Raw genomic sequence first — 21714 nt, forward strand, 5'->3', positions numbered from 1 at the left:
AAACAACACTGTGTACTCCGCAATGTGTGATTTTGCAAAGTTAAACTTGTAACCCATGTCTGCAAAGTTACAAATTATGCTGTTTACACGACACAGATGCACCCAAAGTTCGTCGTCTGTGAGATAAATGTCATCCACATACGAACATGCAACTGGATCGAAACTCTCCAAAAGAGAGACTATGCGGGCGGAAAACACCCCAGGACTATTTTTATATCCCATTGGGAGTCGTTTAAACATTTTTTGTACGCCGCCGCATGTAAAACTGGTCCATTGGGAACTTAGACCATCTAATCTATGTGCATAAAAACCATTGGAAATGTCAAGCGTGGTTTTGAACCGTTTACGCTCAAGACTATTCACTAGGGCAGAGCCGTGAGTATTCTGTACTGCACAGTTACGGCAATGCGAGTTCAAATGCCGGTAATCCAAAACCAGACGATATGAACCGTCCGGCTTGTTCACAGTAAAAAGGGGATTATTCATCGGTGACACACACGTTTCAATTACACCTTGATATTCCAATTGTTCAAGGATAGCCGCGACCGAAGCTTTAGCTTCACGCCGTATGGGATACTGGGGTTGTGGCTGCGGCTGTGACCGTAACGGAATCTCATGGCTAGGGGACAATTTATCCCAGCCACACTGATTCCGGTACACAGCCGGCGCAAGCGCCAGAGCCCACTCTTCTGTAAAATGCAGCGCTTCCACTCTCGGCACAGTGTGCGCGAAACTGGGGAGGATTACCTCCTCCCCTCGCGGAGCTGCGAGAACAAAAGGTGGGGGCCAGTCAGCCTCCGAAAGCAAAATGTCATACGTATCCGAAAGATTCTCCCAAAATACCCCTTTTACAGTTCGCTGCATGTCACCTTCAATTAACAGGACAATTTCAAAAAGTCTTTCAGGGGGAGCAACATGTGTATCAGCTGTTTCAATCACAATAAAAGTCTCAGTCGCTGTCACCTTCAACAGTGGACGGAGGGCCTCTCTCACTATGGTAATCTCCGCCGCGCTGTCCAGCAAGGTCAGAGCCCACGTCAGATTCCGAAGCCGCGTTCTCACTATCTGGGGCATATCGATGCGCCGTTAAGGCTGCGACTTTCTTCTTGGCAAACTGCGGTCTCTTTGGCGTAGAGTCGTCCCGCTGATCCCCTTCACTTCGCGTGCGGGGCTGGCCACGTCCTTGCTGGCCACCCCTGCCCCTGCCGCCCCCTCCACCACCGGTCGACGGAGCCGATGAGTCCTGAAAGGAACGAGGAGAGCGTTGGTCAGATGCCTGATATCTCTCAGGCGATTTAATCGTAGCGCGATCGCGCAATTCATAAACTCTATCCGACTGCGCAGGTTGTGAAGGCGCCGGACTAGAAACCTGTGTCTGTTGTTGTTGTTGCTTACCCTGATTCTGCTTTTTAGGCCAATTTTGTTTTTTGGACTTGGGCTGTCCACCTGTTTCCGAAGACTGTCCCTGGGGCTGCTTCTTTTCTTTCTCAAGAAAAACCTTTGCACCCTTAGAATTGCGGCCAACCGTTTTATAAGCCGCCACAATAATTCTTGCCAGCTGACGGGGTTTCTCGGCATCGGGAATTAACGCCAGACCATTGGCCACCTGAAAGTTCACAGCATCCCCTTTTACATTGGCAAGGATAATACCGCAAACTGTCTCAAATGAACCGTTCAGGCGCATACCCAACTCAACCGCCGACTCAGGTCCGTGATCATCTTGAACACGTTTGAGGATCGCAGACAGGTTCGACACCGACGGTGTGCCAAAGCACCTCGAGTAAACCGCTGCAAAAGTCTTACCCCATGTCTCACAGTCAGCAAGTTCCGGGGCTAAATCTTTCGGTAAACTAAGCGTAAGAATCCGGTGTTTTTCACTCGGAGTCGTATTAGGAAACACAGCCTCCAGCTGGTCGAATTTCTCGGCAAGCCAGTAAGGAAAATCATCCTTATTGTCTGGCTTTCTGCCCATAACGGAATTCACCAAGACAGGACTGATTTTCAAACCAGCCTGTTCTGCCCGAAGCTGCGCACCTGCGGGGGCTGCGCCATGTATATTACGACCAATGTAATGAACAAGCGCTCTAATCACTCCAACCGCGACCTCATGAAGACGCCGCAGGTCAGCTACACTACAAGTGGTGCGATTAGGATGAGGAGTAAATCCACCCAAAGCGGGCCAATTTGTGCCCGGAATGGATAAAGGACCTAACCTCGGAGCCGTTAAAGAATGGGGTAGGACGCCACCAAACCAAACTCCGTGCTGCCAAGCATCGATAGGTACTTCCAGTGCCCTGTACGGAGCATAAGCCGCCGGTACAGCCGAGGCAGTGTATGAATGATAGACACCCGAATTAGCGTCCATTTCCGGAAATGTCAACCAGGAATAAAACAATTCGTACGGGTACGCATGTTCCGCACTCACCACTAGAACCACAGCCAAGCCTTCCGCAGGTACATTATATGCCCGCAAGTGGTCGCGAACCGCGACTCGGCTATGCTGCGCAATTTCCACGGCCATGTTAGCACAGGAAGTGTAAAGAGACAAAGAACAGTTTGTAGCACAACTGGGTAGTAAGTCAAAGAAACCGTTTATAGAAAAATTCAAGCTTGAAAAGACCTATTTCAAAAATAGGTAGGTTTTTCCGACACCACCGTTTACCGGAAACGGGAATGAAGGTGTTAAGGTTTGAATGATATACTACTCGAGTGTCATGAAATACGGCCAACCAATCCGTTGGGCGCCATGTAGCAGGGTTTCCGTTCTCCCACAGAACTGTGCATAGAGATCTAGAACCTCAGTGAGTTAGGATGATCCAAAACTCATCTCAGTGTCAGAAATCTCCTTACCTAGCTAGCTACAGTGTCTCATGGATCATTATGGAATGAACCATGTCTTAGACAAACCAGAACATGATCTTTAGAATACCTCAGGAATCGTGGAACACATGAACACTCTTTCGTTATATAATCATTTCAAACCAAAACTGGGAGTCAAAGAACACTAGTGCAAGTTTGAAATATTTATTATTCAATGCAAAGTTCTCAAACGCAGTATCTTGTATAATACCAAAATGCAGATTATAAAAATCAGAGTCAGCAGCATAGTCACTAATCCATAGTAAGCAAAAGGTGCTAGCATGTTATAATGCAAAACCTATAGAAATCGATATCACCTATATTTCGCGCACCCTATCTAGCATATTATTTTATATCTAAGAAGGTCTCATTCGGGCTTTAGCAGGGCGGCCCCATACCTTTCACTGTCAGTAGGAGCAGTTCACATCAACAGCTACCAGCTCTCTCCATGCGCAGCACCAAGTGTCTACGTTCATTCCGTGTAACTCTATCTTAAACCCGCGTAGAGCCCAAGATGTTGGCATCAACATTATTTGTGTTATGTCTAATGTGGTGCGAGGATCAGGCCTCCCAGCAACCTTGTGTTAGGTTAATCTTAGAGTGTGCAGCTCTCAGTGTGCAGACAGTTGTACCAAGTGTACCAGGCAAACCTGATAGCATGGAAATAACATATTATTCTCAAATAAACCACCTCATCGCTTCTAGGGTGAAAGCTACAACAACAAGTATGTGTCGTGTGCAAAACTGAAGCCGAAGGCAAACCGGCTGTTTAAACATGTAATACACTCATGCTAACTTAACGCAATATATGTAATGAAGTATCCATATGACAAAACAGTTGGCAAATTTCGACTTCTCTCCCGGGGGGTCTATAAACCACGGCTGCCCTTCCAAAGGACGTAGCATTACATTTCATATTAATTATCAGGATTTCTAGCATTTCGTTTGTGAACGATTCAAGCCTGGTGATCTTGATAGGGGCCTTAGCAGCCACCGCAATGCCTCCCCCTCACTTTCCTACTCTGTCTTGCCTAATGGGATTGTAATCCTTAGGGAATGCCTTGGCAATGTCAGGTGAAGCATGGCTATAAAGCCATGTTTCCGTAAAGAAAAATATATCCGGTTTATGATTATCCAATAGGCTCCAAAACTCAAGGGCATGTTTAGGGATGGATCTGGTATTAAGGTAAAGAGCAGTAAATGATTTGGTATCAATAGTCATTCTGATATTATTCAGTTTTAGGGGGCTTAATTATCACAGCAAACAGAGAAGGGACCTGTTGTGTTAGGCCTCACTCTTCGCAGAAAAAAAACATTTGACTACATAGACTGAGCTTATTTAGAGAAAGTGTTAGGGAAGGTAGGATTGAGATAATTGATTTGTATACAAAATAAAGCCAACTATATCAACTACATGCAAATATACCCGGTTAATGGGGTTCTATATGATTTTCCCACTTCAGAGAGGATGCAGACAGGGGTGTCAAGTCTCTTACCTCCTTTCTGCGGTTATAGTAGAGTCAGTTGCAGATTAAAGGAAATAAAACATATTGGGGGCTGCAAAATCATCATTAGTCAGTGTTAGACATCTCAGCCTTCCCCTAAACCTTTTGCCTTTACCCCCTATTTTTACTTAATAGCTGTACTCATGAAAACGTATAAGCATGCTGCAGGAATACGCAAAGCAGAAATTAAACAAGATGCTTGGAATGATTTATTGTCTGTGGATGTTATTAAGAATAGTACTAGGTTCTGGGAGATTGTGAACAAACCATTTTTCTCTGGTGTTAGCAACTGTTCACTGGACTGTAATATACCGGAGGAGCAGTGGCTAAGCCATTTTAAATACATATATGGTGACCAGGACGACAAGGGAATCTTAGGTGTCCCGTCTTCGGACGTGGATGTGTATAGTTTGGTTTTTAATGAAGAGGAAGTTGGTGAGGCAATAACACAATGAATAAGCAATAAAGCCCCCGGACCAGACAGTGTCCCGGACGACCTTTTTAAATTAAATGTGTCACTGTAGTAATATTAACACACATATTCAATATGGCCTGTTTGTATATTCTGCTGAGATCTTGGTGTCAGTCTACTATCATACCAGCTTTTAAGAAGGGGCAGAGAGGAGACCCACAATGTTATAGGCCACTAACGCTGATTGATTCAGCAGTTAAAGTATTAGGGAGAGTGATCCTCAGTAAATTAACAGACTGGTTGGAAGAGTGTAATTGTTAGACCTGTCATCATTGGCGTGAGTCTCCCTTCCATTTTGTTGGATTGCCTCCTCTGTTTTTGATATGTTATATGCTTTGGGCTCTGTGCCACTGCGATTCGGTGCCACAGTGTAAGTGCTCCCTGTGTTAAATTGATGTATTGATTAGTGAATCCATGATTGGGTTATTTGATTTACTTGTCAGACCCTAGTACAGTGCACCATGCGTGCCCAGGGCTTGTAAATCAAATGCTGCTGGTGGGCATGCAGCACTGGTTGTGCCACCCACAGAAGCAGCTTGTAAAGTGAGTCTCAGGCCTGCCATTGCAAGGCCTGTGTGCAGTCTGTGACTGCCAAGTTGATGTGGCAAGTGCACCCACTTGCCAGTTCCTAAATCTTCACTTTTCCAAGGCAGGGTGCATTGTTCGTATAAGGTAGGACATGCCCTGGTGTGTGTAGCATGTCCCAGTGAATTAGAGCCATTTTCGTTTTTCATTATTGCAAGACTAACTATTCTCCATAGGCCAGAATGGGCAGTTGGATTATTGCATTTTATAATTCTAATTGACTCAGTGAACATGGTAGAAATTAGAGTTTAGTATGCCTGAACTCAGAATGATAAAATACATCTTTTAGTGAAGTTGGTTTTACCATTCTGTGTTTGAAAATACCACTTTTAGAAAGTAGGTATTTTCTTGTCTAACCATCCACGCCTGCCTTTGCTAGGTTGTGTATTCCTTGTCTGGAGTTTGAGTGACAGGGCTGGGGCATACCAGGAGGCAGAATGAGTCAGCCCAGTGGTGAATAGGGAGATCTGCATCTAGATGGGAGGGAGAAGTTGCGCCTGGGACCTGAATAGGGATGGGCCTTCCCTCCACAATGCAGGCTCCACCCCCTGGGGTGCGGCTGATGTCTCTGCCCTGCACTGTGAAAGAAGAGAAGGAATCATCCCAACAAAGTGCTCCAGGGCTGTGCTTTCCCTCCACAATGCTGGCTCCGCCTCCTGTGGGGCATCTGATGTTCCTGCCCTGCACTGTTGAAGGAAAGAAGGAGTCATATCAACAGAGTGCTCTAGAACTGGTTTAGACTGGGCAAAGGTTGCTATGCCTTCAGAGAACAAAGAGAAAAGTAGTATAAATATTGGGACCTAGACTCAAGAACTTTAGATCACTTCTGGGAACAAGACAAACCTTTTGCCAAGGAGAAGAACCAAGGAAGCTGCAGGAGTTTGGACTGCCCCTCTGCCAGTGTGCTGTTTGCTGGGTTGGCCTGCAATGGTTTCTTTATTGCCAAGGAAAGGAAAAGGAACTTTCAAAGAACTTTCATCATCTTACAAAATATTTCTCCAAGGGCTTGAACTTGTGCTTGTCTTCTGCTGAAGTCTCAGGGACAAAAGACTTCAACACTAGCTCCCCTCTGAATTTCCTTGCTGGGAATTCTATCTGCAGAAGCCTGCATGTCGCTGGGAGCGAGATGCAACGAGAATAAGCGTGTGGCCGTTGCAGCCGTAGTCGTTGCATCAACGGAGAAACGTGCTGCATCTCCCCAAAAGCGTGTCTTCGTCGCAGCTGTCTGCTGTTGCATCACTGGAGAAGCGTGTCGCAGGGCCTGTCGCGGCTCCAAAGTACAGAGTCGTTGCAAGGCTGCCAGGGCGTGTACGCATCATCTTCGCATCGTCGCATCAAGGGCGCCATCTTCTCACATCGCACCAGGAATGTCACATCACATCGAGGCACCATCTTGAGCATCGCAACCGGCCCGCAGGCCGAGAACCTACGCATCACACTGCACCGGTAAGGATAACGACGCATCCCCTACTGTGTGCAATCATTGAGGTGAGATGCATCATCTCCCCCAGAGCATGGAAACGATGCATCTCCCACTCTGCAAACCTTTTGTTTGTTTTGTGTTTCGCATCCAGGTACTTTTGTGAGAACTGTGTCGCATTTATCACCAACTTATACTAAGTAACTTCTACCATCTTTAAGTCAATCTTAAGTACAGTATTGTGGATTTTTGTTGTTTGTGGTCTTGTGTTAAGTCTATATAAAGAATATTTATTTTTATAAAAACCTGTGTGGTGTCCATCTGAAGTGTTTTCACTGTATTACTGTATATATTCACAAATGCTTAACACACTGCCTCTGAGATAAGCCTGTCTGCTCATGCCAAGCAACCAAGGGGGTGAGCAGGGGTTATCCAGTAGTGTAATCCCCTTATCCTGACTTAGAAGCAAGGGTCCCTATTTGGACAAAGGTGTATACTATTGCCAACTAGAGACCCCCAGTTCTAACAGTAATATACTATCCAACCTGCAGTGTGGCTTCAATAAAGGTAGGAGTACCACGGATCAGTGCCTACATTTACATTTGCTAGTTGGGAAATATGCTATTGCCAAGAAGAAGACACTACACTTGGCCTTTATGGATCTCTACTCGACCTTTGACTAAGTAAACAGATCCAAACTATGAGTTTTACTACTTGAAATGGGAATGGATCGGGACACTGTCATAATTTTTTCCGATTTGCATAGGGACCTTACTGCCACAGTGAAATACCACCAAAGGGGTAATCACACACAGTCTATTCGTATCTCAAGAGGAGTCCGATAGGGATGAATTCTAGCCCCCGATTGTTTACTTCATATAATATTAATCTAGACTCCTCTTTGTGTACAGCCTGTAAAGATATCCCTCGAATGGAGGACTGGTCAATCCCAGTGCTTTTATATGCAGAAGATATAGTTTTATTAGCGCAAACAGCGGTTGGGCTCCAGTGTCTCCTAAGTTCCTTTGCAGACTTTATGAGATCGCAATGATTTAAGTCTTAATTTTTCTAAATCTCATACTATGAATATGGGCTCAATACCCAAAAAATTAAGAGCAAATTACTGCAACGGAAAGATAATATCAAGGGAGACCTCATTTTTGTACTTTGGGGTCTTGTTTGATGAAAGGGGCACATGGCAACGCAAAAGAAAGCAACAAAAAAAACACTATAGCAAGATCAACAGCAGTTGTTTTTGATTTTGTACGTAGTTTAGGGGCTAAGCTGGTTCAAGCCATGATAAACATATGCAGAGCAAAATGTATTGCTATCTCTAACTATGGGTCTGAAATTTGGGGATATACGGATGCTAAGGAACTCCAAATAGTAGACTACAAGTTTCTTCAAAATTTGCTCTCAGTCCCGCAATCAACACCTCCCTATATCATTCATTAGGAATTGACTATTGGTTTTGTGTCAGATCTGATTGGAGTGGCTCCGCTACTCAAATGGATAATGATCTGGACTAATTCCGAATTAGAGATGAATTGTCAGATTGTCCAGGACTGTTTATCCCTGGATAGAGTAAGCAGTATCTCTTGGCTAGGTTATGTTAAGACATTAACAAAGAAATCAGGGGGCGTGGCTAAGCACGCAATGGCGGCGGACGCGCTAGGGTAGAGCTCCGAACTGAGCTCCCCTCCTGCAGGCCATAATTCCGCCTCAGTTATTCTGCCGGCTACCGTTCTACCAAGTTTGACGCTGAGGGACCACTGCCGGAGGTGCCGAGGGCTCTGCGTGGGGTGTTGCCCCCTCTGCTGTTTCCGGAGTGAGGGAGCGGCGGTGACGACGTCATTACAGGCCCACCGGATTGGTGTTACGGAGCGGGAGTGTGTTGGCATCGGGGCACCCCCACAATAGCTGCCCACCGCAGACGCTCCGCTGACCAGTGGCTCTGCATTCCTGGAGATGGCGACTAGACGTAGTTGTACACTACTGCCACAGTGGAGCCACGCATGAGGTTAGTGGCTCTCGCAATAGTACATGACAGTGGCGCTACCTGGCACAAAGGAGAGTGACAGCATTTTACTTTGTCTTTGTCCCCACCGCTGGCTACTGGAGGCACCCAAGGCGATGCGAACAGAGTCACCTGCTCGGCGTTGTGTGAGGCGTGGGCCATACGGAGATACGACACTCATTCTCCACATGCCCCCGCCACACTACCTTCTCCAGGCCAACCACTGGGGTGTAATCCATCTGCCCCGTCTGGCAGCGGCAATGCTCCGCGCCTCCTTGCATCCTGAAGCCCACTAACACTGGCGGCCTATGGGACTGATCGGATCCTCATAGACCATTGGTAAATATCACAAGCAACACCGGCACGCTACCTGTTGCGCTGCTCATGGGGTACCAGGGCAAGAACTGGCACTGGTGGCACACAGACGAAGGGAAGAATGGAAAAGGCGGCGAAACAGGCTGACTCAGACCAGGCAGCATCCAAATTGGACACGATGCTGGCAGCCATGGAGCGCCTGGAGGAATCAGTACAGCTGACTCACACCTCCCTGGAAACCAAGATAGACGTCGTTGCTATCGATCTCACGCATTTGCAAGCCGACCACAAAAAATTGATGGAACGCACCACCACCCTGGAGACCACTATAGCTGATCTCACCCCCGAGTCGCGCAGGCAGACAAACAGATGCAGGACCTCCTCAACAGAGAGGACTTTTTTGGAAGATCGCGCTGAGGATACAGAAGGGACAGCACGAAGGAATAACGTGCGCATCGTAGGTGTGCCGGGGCGCTGGGAGGGCAGGGAACCTGCGACGCATATGGAGGACTGACTGCGTAACCGGCTACCACCTGGCACACTATCAACGCATTTTGACGTGGAAAGGGCACATCGGGTGCCAACTCGACCACCCCCCGCAAGGGTCTAACCACCGGCCAATGCTACTCAGAATCCTGTATTATCGTGACCGCGATGCTATCTTGCGAGAAACCAGAAAGATACAGGAGGTCTGAATTGAAAATACTAAGATCATGTTCTTCCCAGATTACACGATTCAAGTGCAGCGCCAGAGACACTCCTTCCTAGTAGTCAAGCAACGGCTTCGTCAACTGGATTTGAAGTACTCCCTTCTTTTCCCCGCACGTTTGCGAGTGGTGGCGCAAGAAAAAACTCATTTATTTGCCACTCTGGAGGAAGTTGAGACCTGGCTGGACGCTGGGATGGCCACAGAATCCCAGACGATGCTGATGTCATCACCTTTGCCGCAATGCAGGGGGCCTCGCCGTCGCTGTAGGAACAGGTCATCACCAATGCGACGGACGCGCACGGCGATGGAGATCAGTCCTCCAGCAGAACTTATCCACAGTGAGCAGCAAGAGGCCCTCCGGATGGTGGCGGAACTCAGTAGCTCCCCGGACACAGATGCAGCTCTGGAGGCCAGTCCCCGTGAGCTGCCTAGTGTTGATGAACATATTTACGGATTGCCGGACTCACAAATATCTATGGAATCACCTGATGTTACCCCGCAGACAGCTGATTTGATTCACTGACTGTGCGGCCGGCTGTCTACAGATGTTTGTTTGTCTTTGGGACTTTCTGCTAAGCTACTTTATCTGGTACCTGCTGGACACTCACACGCAGTGGTGGCCGGAGCTTGGTCATGACTTGAGCCCTATCCCTACGCTGTGTTGCACAGTAAGTAGTGCTATAGTCACTGGGGAAGTTGAGTCATTGTGGAGTTTTCCTGTGGCTGGACGGGTCTGGTGGAGATGGCTCCTCCATTGGCGAGTGAGGTGGAGTGGTGGATACTCAGCCTTCCTGTGGTGCCCAGATACTGAGAACTGTGCTTTGCAAGCTATGGGCCTTCTGGCCGGAAAAACAACCTTTTACAACTACATTGGCTGATACAAACCGCCTGAGAGGCGGGACGCTCCCTCTGCTTGAGAAGCAGGCGTACCAGCAATAGCCGTGCCGAGTGCACAGCGACCCCCCTGTATCTAACTGTTTGTTGCCTCATTGGAGAGTTTGGACGACGGCATGTTCCGCTGTTGACCTTTTGGCATTGTTTATTTGTTTCTTTTGTTCCAAGTGTGGGTTGATATGTATTTCAATTATTCTTATTTTGTGCAATTCCTGAGAGTGCTCGCTAATCTATTCATTGTGGCTTTATATGTGTGGCCTGTGGGAGTACTGGACCGGCTGCCTGTTGTGGGCGGGTGGGGGGGTGGAGATGGTGTGATTATCTGGAAACATCATGTTGGGGGTTAAGATATGTACGTGGAATGTGTGTGGCATGCATACACCATCACGCAGATACCAAATTTACTCTTATCTTAAGCGGCACCACATCCACATAGCTCTATTACAAGAAACACATTTGGCTGGTACGGAAGTGCAGAAACTCCATCGTAGGTGGCTGGGGAGTTTATACGCAACTGGATACTCGGCTTATGCCCGTGGGGCGCTCCTTTGGGTGCGACCCGAGACTCCATTTGCAGTTTCACAATCCCAGGTGGACTCAGAGGGCAGATATGTAATTGAACAAGGCAAGCTGGATGGCCACACATCATTGTATGCCCCCAATACTGATCATGGGGGCTTTTTCACAAAATTGTCTACGATATTGGCGCCCTGGCACGGCCTCCCTTTAGTGCTAGGAAGCAACTATAATTGTATCCTAGACTTTTTCCCTTGATCGCTCCTTCCCACCCCTTGTTGGTTCACCAGTACATGGGGCCATGAAAGCACTGAACACCTGGGCCACAAAATGGGACTTACACGATGTGTGGCGGAGTTGTAATCCACAAACTAAGATATACTCTTATTATTCAGGTGCACACAACCTGCATGTTAGGCTGGATAGGTACATGATATTGAGTGATCTACTTCCCCATGTTACTGATACGTACTATATGGGTCGCACCCACTCTGACCATAACCCTCATGTCCTAGAATTAACGTGGGAGCGCCCACACCCGCCAATACCCACCTGGAGGCTCCAACCCGATTTGCTACTTGACGGGCCATTCCGTGATTCACTGTTGACGTGTCGTGTACAATATTTCGAGGAAAATTCTCGCACTGCGTCCACCCCCCAAATCGAGTGGGATGTGTTCAAGGTTGTCACTAGGGGCCATTGTCTGGGCACGCAAGCAGGCATGCAAAACACTTAGATAGGGAGCTGACACGCATCAAAACAGATTTACTTCGGAGGAACAGAAAGCGGAGGAGGGTGACGAGGAGTCACTGTTGTTGGCTCGCGGAGACTATGCGCAGCTACTAGACAGGCTACGACATTTAAATTATGCAGCCCATTCAGCACGCACCCACCATCTTGGCGTTAAACAAGGCAAGTTACTGGTGTGGTTGATCAAACAAGATGCCATGACTGCACCGGTGACAACTATACACACCAACCAGGGAGACGTTGTTTATACACAGAGTGCCATTCATAAGGCCTTTGTGGACCATTATGCGGATCTATACCACTCTCGATTGTAAGTTCCTGCTGCTAGCATAGCTGAATATCTTTCTGACATAACCCTGCCTCGATTAGATGATGCACAATGGGACGAACTAGGGACCCCACTTGCACCTGACGAACTGCGCACAGTAATTTTTTCCCTCTCTAACGGCAAGTCCCCAGGCCAGGATGGGCTGCCTGCCGAATTCTATAAAACCTACTCTACTATTTTGATTCCAGAGCTCCAGCGGGTACAGGCGGCAGCCATTACCGACTCTTCCCTCCCGCCCACGTTAAACAAAGCCAATTTGATCTCTCTCCTGAAGCCCAGCAGGGACTGCGGGCAATTAGGCTCTTATCGCCCTCTGGCCCTCTTAAACACTAAAATTCTGGCTTCTGCACTAGCCCAACGATTAGCCCCCTTGGTGCCCGACCTCGTTCACAAATACCAAAACGGCATTGTGCCCACCCGTAGCACTTCACTTAACATCTGGCGCTTGTTCAGGGTGCAGAGCTTTGCCACAAAACAGTGGCCCCGCTCGGGATGCTTGGTACTCGACCTTGAAAAGGCTTTCGACTCTGTAGAGTGGCCCTACCTTGTAGCAGTGCTGCAGAAATATGATCTTGGGTACGACTATATTCAAATGATGGAGCTGTTGTATCAGAAACCCATGGTGCGGGTTCGCATCTGCAAGCTGTTGTCGGATACCATCCGTGTTCCGCGGGGAACCAGACAGGGGTGCCCCCTGTCCCCACTACTCTTCTCATTGGTAATGGAGACCCTAGCGGCGCAGCTGAGAGCATGTGGAATAGATTGGGGGATCCGCCTAGTGGATGGTCTACATACGGTATCCTTGTATGCCGACGACCTTCTTCTATATGTCAGAGACCTGACCCATTTGTCATTAGCTCTGTCTGATATATTCCGCACCTTTGAGTCGATGTCGGGGCTTAAAGTCAATTGGGCCAAATCTGGGGTATATTCATTTGATGCAGATACACCAGAATGTGCAATCACTATCAATGGTGGACGTCTCAACTGGTACTCTACCACGTTCCGCTATCTTGGCATATATATTTATAGAACTCTCACGGATGTGTTGGAGGGCAATTTAGTGCGAGCGATTTCCTCCCTGCAAGGGCAAATGACCTTTTGGAAGACCCTCCCCTTGAATGTGACCAGCTGGGTCACGTTGACAAAGATGATAGTATTACCTAGGCTATTGTACTACTACGCCAATCTCCCGGTTTACGTCCCCACACGTATATTCCGCGAATTAGAAACTTCAGTTAGGAATCTTATCTGGAATACGGGGAGACCCCGATTGGCGTTGAGGACGCTCTATGCATCTCCAGACACAGGGGGCCTTGCGGTTCCTAATCAGGAACTCTACTATTTAGCGGCACAGCTACAGTGGGTGACCGGCTAGCTGAGTGGGAAGAACTTGGGGGATACCGCTACAGACGCTACGATCTTGACACGCACACAAGTCCAAACACTGTTTCACCCGCTGACTAGAACCCACCCTTCCATTACAGTTACATTTAGCAGTTGCACGCAGATGCTATGTAAGAAGTTTGAAACTCACCAGTGCAGTGATACTGTATGCCCTGATACTTCCACTGTTAGGAACACCCAGGGAAAGGGACGTAGTCACGGAGGTGGCATTGGAACGCTGGGTGCAAGCTGGGGAGGAAACTGTGGGGGATTTGTATGTAGAGGGGGTGCTGGTTCCCTTTGAGGCGCTGGTCGCCGATACGGGCCTCCCAGTAGGACAATTTCTCCTACACGCAGCACTCATATGTACACTAACGCTGGCTTGGGGAGACCTCTCCGGAGAACTACCGACACATTTGCTGGTGCAATATTTGCATGTCATGGGGAATGGCTCCCATGTGGTACACTGGCTATCACAGGCTCTCCTTACCCATACACAATGTTCTTCCCAGCGTCTGCGAGACAAATGGGCAGAGGACAGGGGACGGGCGTGGACAGATAAGGAGTGGACGGTGGTGCTGGCAAGTGCCACGAATATCCAGCGCAACTCCCGCTTTAAGCTCATCCAGTTATATATTATACACCTCACATATTTGTCACCCGATAAGTTTAATCGGTACTTCAAAATCACAACATCCACATGCCCAAGATGTACTCTTGTGGCTGCAGATCTTTTACACATGTCATGGTCATGCCCCTTGCTACGAACATATTGGTATACAGTGACAGCCTCCCTAGCGGAAAGTGTAGGTGGGGTACTGCAACACACATGGGAGGCATGCATATTAGGCATATACAAAAGGACAAAGCAGACAAGAGTTCGCTCTAGATTTTGGGACCTTGGGCTTATCACGGCGAAGAGATTATTCACTAAGCGCTGGAAATGCAGCGAACCTCTCAAAGTGGCACACTGGCGCAGCTCTTTTGACAACTGGGCAAAGGCGGAAAAGCGTGACCCTCCATAGGGAGGAAACGGCGGGACTACGGAAATACCCCATAGCGCAGTCCTGGGATTACACCCTGAAGGCCTTTCACCACGCATGCCTTTGACGCGGAGTCCCATAGTTGCATCCTTTCTGACTCTGCCCAAGGACGAGCCATTACCAGAGGCGACGACCCCGTGCGATCCCTCCGTGCCTTGCATCTACTTGCGCAACACTTTTGTTGCGCCGTGTTGGCGCGCTGTTATCCTGAGCACCGATGGCCCTGCTCCTACTGCGCAGAAAAATCTGACACTGACAATGCGAATACTGTTGGCCCTTCCGCCTCCCCCCTGGCTCCCAAGCGCAGCAGCTGCATGTTTCCTAGCTCCCACACAGGATATACCTCACAACTGAAGTCTTGCACTGGCGGTAGCACATAATTGATTTCTTGATTCACTTATCACTTTTTCTTTTGTCTATTTTCTTTTACTTTTACTTTTTTTATCTTGTGTTTCGCTATTGTTGTAGTTTTGTAGATTGTTCTAACGTTATGAATATCGAACTATGCTTATATTGCTTGGTGCCTATTTTGAATTGTCAATGCTCCATGTTCCAGACGTTCCGCCCTGTGATTGTTTAATAATGTAGATTAATAGTGACACATAGATTAGGCCATACCCTTAGTGTTAAATCAACGAACACTCTGGCGAATAGCTAGATTAACCATGATGCCATGCACTCTTTGACGTCTATCTTGCTTCACGAACCCCTTTGACTATTCTATACCTTAGGCTTTTTTTCAGGTATAGGATTCCTCAGATAACATGCCCTTGGATGCATATTTGATGTGTATGATATGAAGCATGTGTATATGCACTGTAGCAAACTGTTGTTTCTATTACATATTTCTATATGTCTACGAAACGTTATGTTAAACTTTCATATTTGATATTATGGTATGTACTGTGAACAACATAAGAAAAGTAATAAAAGATATTCAAACAAAAAAAACAAAGAAATCAGGGCACCCCAAGCTGATTTACCAAATAAGCTGCTGAAGGAGGATTTATTATGGGTAAAGAAACATTTCCTTATGTATGTTACAAACTGAAAGAGAGGTCAGGGAGTTAATGAAACCAATGGTACAACCCCATTTACTCTTGAACACAAACCCAGCGATAGAATCATATTTAAATGAAATCACAAAGCCCTACCACTGCTTTCTTTTAACAAGATTTAGATTTAACTATTTGCTCTTTCTACTGGCAGAACCTCAGGGGTGGTGAAAGGTGGAAGATTTGGGTCCCTGCTCCTGAAATAATTTTTCCACCCAAGATACTTTGCACTTTATCATATTCTGCGACCATTTTCTGTATATCTGCAAATGTTTTCTAGTACCTATTTTAAAGGGTAAAGGTTTCATGCAGGTAGGGCCTGTGTTAGTATATTTGCAGATGTTAAATAATATATGGGACATTTTCAAAATTGCTAGTTTTTTAGTTGCAGCGGTTCGGGAAAGGAAAAAAGGGACCTCATGATATTATATATTTTAGGTCTTTTATAACTGTAATGAAATGAATGCTTAGTTGGATGTTTTCTGTGTATAATAATAATTTTTAAAGGAATTAGTATAAGAATCTTTTCTTATATCATAAAGATATACAAATATCCTGAATGAATTTTGCACATGTTTTATTGTTGTTTTTATAAGTCTTTTTTAGTGTACGTTTATGGTTTTAATTATTCAAATAAATTAATTATGATTGACTGACTGGCTTAAATATGTGTTTTTTGGCCTTAGGACTCTGCACTTTATCACTGCTAACCAGTACTAAAGTGCTATTGCTCACTCCCTAAAACATGGTCAAATTGTATTACACCTGATTGGCATGTTTAATTTACCTATATGTCCCTAGTACAGTACTGTACCCAGAGCCTATTCATTAAATGCTACTAGTGGGCCTGAAGCACTTATTGTGCAACCCACTTAGGTAGCCCCTTAAAACATGACCCATGCCTGCCATTGCAGCCTAAATGTAGCTTTAAATTGCCAATTTGGCTAGGAAACTATACCACCATAACTCTCCTGTTATTGCATATATGTGACCACTAAAGTAGGCCCTAGATAGCACGAAGGGCAGGGCGCAGTGTATTTAAAAGGTTGGACAGGTAGTTTTAGGTTTTACAAACCCTTATAGTGAAAAGGTACTACAAACATTTTTCACTCACTACTATGAGGCTTACCTTTTCCATAGGATAATATTGGGTTACCTTATTACATTTAATAAGTGCTAACCTTTGATTGGGAACAGGCAAACATTGCATGTTTTGTGTCTGGGAAATTGTCATTTAAAACCATCTCTAAATCTTAAAGTCGGATTTTGACTTACAATTTTGAAAATGACACTTTAAGACCAGCGGCTGTGGGACTGGCGGCAAGGATAGGTTCCCAATGCGGACTCATCAGGCACAAGGCTCCTACAAACGAGGTGCCCCGGCGAACCGCCAGCCCATGTTGGAGCACCTCGCACCATTGAGTGAGGTCCTGCAAATCATGACTACATAAGCTTGGACATGTAGTCTACCTTTATTGGGAGCAACTATTTAGAGGCACCATTTAAAGTAGATACCAAACACCAAGCTTTATAAACACATTGCACATATATAGGTCCTGAAGAATTGCCACTGTACTAATTGGCCAACAGGGCAAGAAACATGTTGACCCATTGAGTAGAGCACAAGATTTAACGAATACCCCTCACCAGGGCTGTTGCCAGTCTATTATATATTATTTTTACTTGAGGTGGATTACCAAACAGAATAAACGCATTTATTTGGAATATCCAACCTTTTTAAACAACGCACTCACTGCACCACCCTTTCCTCTACACACACAAGGGCCACATACCCGCACTTCATATTACGGCTAAGGAACAAAAGATCTCCGACAAAGAGCCCCTTCGTGGGTGCCTGTTGAGCATTGCAGCACCGGCTCAACGAGGAGCAGGTCCATATGATGAAGCATGACACCTAGCTTGCTGGGTGTGTGAGGACCCTAGTTCTGCCCAAATGGGGTCCCCCATCCCTCTACCTCCTTACCCTCCCCCTTCTCACCACCACTAACTAAGTAGTAGGTGACATCAAACATAGAGGGACTGCTGCAATCTCTCTTTTTGTGCAGAACTTTACGAAAGTTGCCATTTTCCCATCCTAAATATTGGGTGCCTGCAGCCTGTTATTGGGACACATGCCCGAGTGTAGTTGTCAGTTAGACTTTGTATACTACTGGCAGTATGGGGGCATAACTGCCCTAATTGCAACTGAATAGACTGTTCCCTGCCTTTACACAAAGTACTTGTTACCCTTGCATTCCTCACGCAGTCAGCCAGGCGCCAAGGCAAGGGAAGCAGAAAACTTCAAGCACTTCAAAGGGAATTGTTGAGAAACTGCTCTTGTTTCAAAGGAAGCCCCAGGCTTAAAAATAGGACCCTCTGACCCTCTCTTCTGTTCATTTTCTGAGCCTGTAGGACTCTCCAAGGACTGCTTGCTGTTGTGGCTGCTGTGTACTTCAGAAGACTTTTTGCTACATATAGAAAGACTGCTTTGCTGCCTGGAGCATGCCTTAAACCCTCAGAGGACTGCCTTGGCTGCTTGAACACTGTTCCACTATCTGGAACCCACAACTAGACCAAGCCTAAGTGAGTCCTAACCCCCTCTAGTCCTGTATGCTTGGCGGTGGTGTTAAAAGTGCCAGATAGCCAAATTCGAAACCTGGGACTTAAAACATTTTTGACAAAAAACTGCTTTGAGAACTGAAAGGAAACTGGGACTAACCTACTTGTCTATCTGCCCAAGCTGCATCTCTGGTTGGACTGGCTATGCGGCAGCTCCTGCTACATTCTTCTCTGCAGCAGCAAATCCAGTAGAACCATCCTTTGCCAAAGATGTATCTGGCATGGTGGAATTCTTATTGGCTATAGTCTTGTGCTTCTGGAGATTTCTGACTTCCAAAAAAGAGACTAAGGGTCTGATTTAGATTTTGGCGGACGGATTACTCCATCACAATGGTGACAGATATCCCGTCCACCAAACTATAAATCCCATAGGATGTAATGAAATTTATATTTCGGCGGACAGAGTAACCGCCTGCCAAGATCTAAAACAGGCCCTAAATCTGAATGTAGAAATCTTCACTGCAACTTCATCCAGTGGCTTCCTGATGAAAACGCCTCCTTCTTGGACGCTGCCTGTAGCCTTGACCCGCTAAACTTCTATCTTCTCAGAGACTACATTTCTACCAAGCTACCAAACGATTAGGTACAGGTTAATTTAGTGACTTTAGTGGTGCACACTGACAGGGAATGTGGCTGTTGCTTGAGTAGGGTTAACACCCCACTCAACCAACACCTTACACTTTCACAGCGCCCAGCTCCTCTGCAAGAGTGCACACCGGATTACAGTCACAGAGAGAAAGACTTCCCCGGCTGCTCATTTAAAAAGAATGCAGCAGCGTGGAAAGAAGTTCTCATCATGCACGCGCTTCAATAGGCGGGTCCTATCAGTATTCTGAAGGGACTTCTCAGCCTGGCAGTGTGATGAGGCTGCTCTCAAATACATAAGTTAAATATGCTAATGCATTTATCACCTTACAAGCCATTTTGTTCTGTCCTTTTGTTTGAAAGGACATGACAAGGAGTTAAATGCATTAACATGTGAAGAGGCAGCAGGGGAGACAGGTTCACTGGTCTGTAGGGTAACAAGGCGGGTCTTACTGGCCTTTATTTTAAGCTGTTTGTGGCCTGTTTTATGGGCTGGTGGGCCGGTTTTTACTGTTGATTTCCCTAATATTATAACAAATTGTTTTTCTGTACACATTCAAAACTGCCCTATTTTGCAAAAGAGGACACTTATTTTAGCTGTCTCAATCACTAAATGAGGCAACTTGCTTACCAGGCCAAACCTGAAGGCACATGTATGGCTACAGTAACTAGCATTGGCAAATCCAATAGTTTCACCTAAGCAAGATCTATTGGCTTTGTCAATGTTTAATTAGCTATGCTGCACAGCAACACAGGCTTAAAGTAAAGGAAAAAAATTGCTATGACGCAGCCAGCATTGACCTCGCCATAGTACTATTTTTTCCTTTGTATGCCATGTAGCATAGCATATGCAGTATATCTAAAAAAATCATTGATAACTCCAAATAAATTGTGGGCATGCAAGTGCTATTTGGCCTTGACTAATGGTTTTTTTGGCAGACAGGAGGTTTGGAGTGGGGCATAACAGAGGGAACTCGGCTGTACCATGCATCATTTGCCATGCACGCCATTACCACACATACGCTGTTAGGTTTTATATTCCAGAACTGCCCGAAAATGAAAACTGTGCCTGTGTTATTAAGAACTAATACCATTTGGCTGTAGTACATTGGAGGACTTCCAGCAGGAATACAAATACTTCACACAGTGCACTTTGGGACTCGTAGGAACATACAAACAGTCATGTGATTCACTTCTTCAAAAGCGCGCCTCAGCACACCTGCATTCATTTGATTCCTTACCGTGATCAAGGCAGAGCGCCGAAACGTTGGTGAATGGAATCAGTGCCGCTTTTAACTTGAAAAAAAACCTGTCAGCAGTATTGGGCCTCACATTGTGGTGTTTCGTGGTGAAAGGATGGGCTGCTCCGTACCCATTGCGTGAGGCCACTCTGCAGGGTCAGGCTCCGGAACGGGGGACTTGCTGTTGTATTCAAATTGAGGAGCTAGACCCACTTGCGCTACAAACCTACAGAAGAATGCTACTTCAGCGAAAAAGTAAGCGCATGGAAGAGATTCATGGCAGGGTGACTTCCTGTAATGATCGTGCTGCAAGATGGGCTCGATTTCGAGTTTCTAACGAAAAAGGAAATGAATTAACTTTGCCCTTATTCACCTGACTGTTCCAGAACTGCCCGAAAATGAAAACTGTGCCTGTGTTATTAAGAACTAATACCATTTGGCTGTAGTACATTGGAGGACTTCCAGCAGGAATACAAATACTTCACACAGTGCACTTTGGGACTCGTAGGAACATACAAACAGTCATGTGATTCACCTCTTCAAAAGCGCGCCTCAGCACACCTGCATTCATTTGATTCCTTACCGTGATCAAGGCAGAGCGCCGAAACGTTGGTGAATGGAATCAGTGCCGCTTTTAACTTGAATAAAATCCTGTCAGCAGTATTGGGCCTCACTGGTGAAAGGATGGGCTGCTCCATGCCCATTGCATGAGGCCACTCTGCAGGGTCAGGCTCCGGAACGGGGGACTTGCTTTTGTATATATTTTGTATATATATATATATATATATATATATATATATATATATATATATATATATATATATATATATATATATATAAATTTTTTCGGCACACAGGTTCCAACAACCGCCGCTCCACTACGTCCACGGGTGCCTCTTGCCACACGGTGGTGTGCATGATATATTTCCAACGCCAAGTCCCACAGTCCTCGGGACTCGATTTTCAAAAAAGAGCACTCAAAGCCTCTCCAGTGTCAGTGTCGAAGGCGGCAATGCCGAAACGCGTTTGTAACCTTGCCAAAAACTGCAAGAAGTTTCTGTAATAAAACTACTTGGTGAAACCACGCTGGAGCGGCTTTGAGTGCTCTTTTTTGAAAATCGAGTCCCGAGGACCGTGGGACTTGGCGTTGGAAATATATATATACATATAGCGAGATTCCAGAAAGTGTTTGGAAGCGGAATGCCTGATATATATATATATATATATATATATATATATATATATATATACATACATATATATATTTATTGAAAAAATCCTAGGTTTCACGCACGTTATAGTTAGGAATTAGCATTTAAAACACCTTAGAAATTCACTGAAAAAACCATAGGTTTCACACATGTTATAGTTAGCTCGACATTTCACTAATACAAAAATGAAATTCCCCCGTTATA

At 46.0% G+C, this 21714-nt stretch overlaps 1 protein-coding gene across 2 annotated transcripts in view; it reads right to left on the reverse strand.

Moving 5' to 3' along the window:
* The window catches only part of LOC147747532 (vitellogenin-A2-like), a 527187-nt gene that overhangs the window by 233045 nt on the left and 272428 nt on the right, over nt 1-21714 (reverse strand). The gene's annotated exons all lie outside the window — the stretch shown is intronic.

The sequence above is a fragment of the Lissotriton vulgaris genome, chromosome 1_1 (assembly GCF_964263255.1).
Source record: "Lissotriton vulgaris chromosome 1_1, aLisVul1.2, whole genome shotgun sequence".
Classification (NCBI taxonomy): Eukaryota; Metazoa; Chordata; class Amphibia; order Caudata; family Salamandridae; genus Lissotriton; species Lissotriton vulgaris.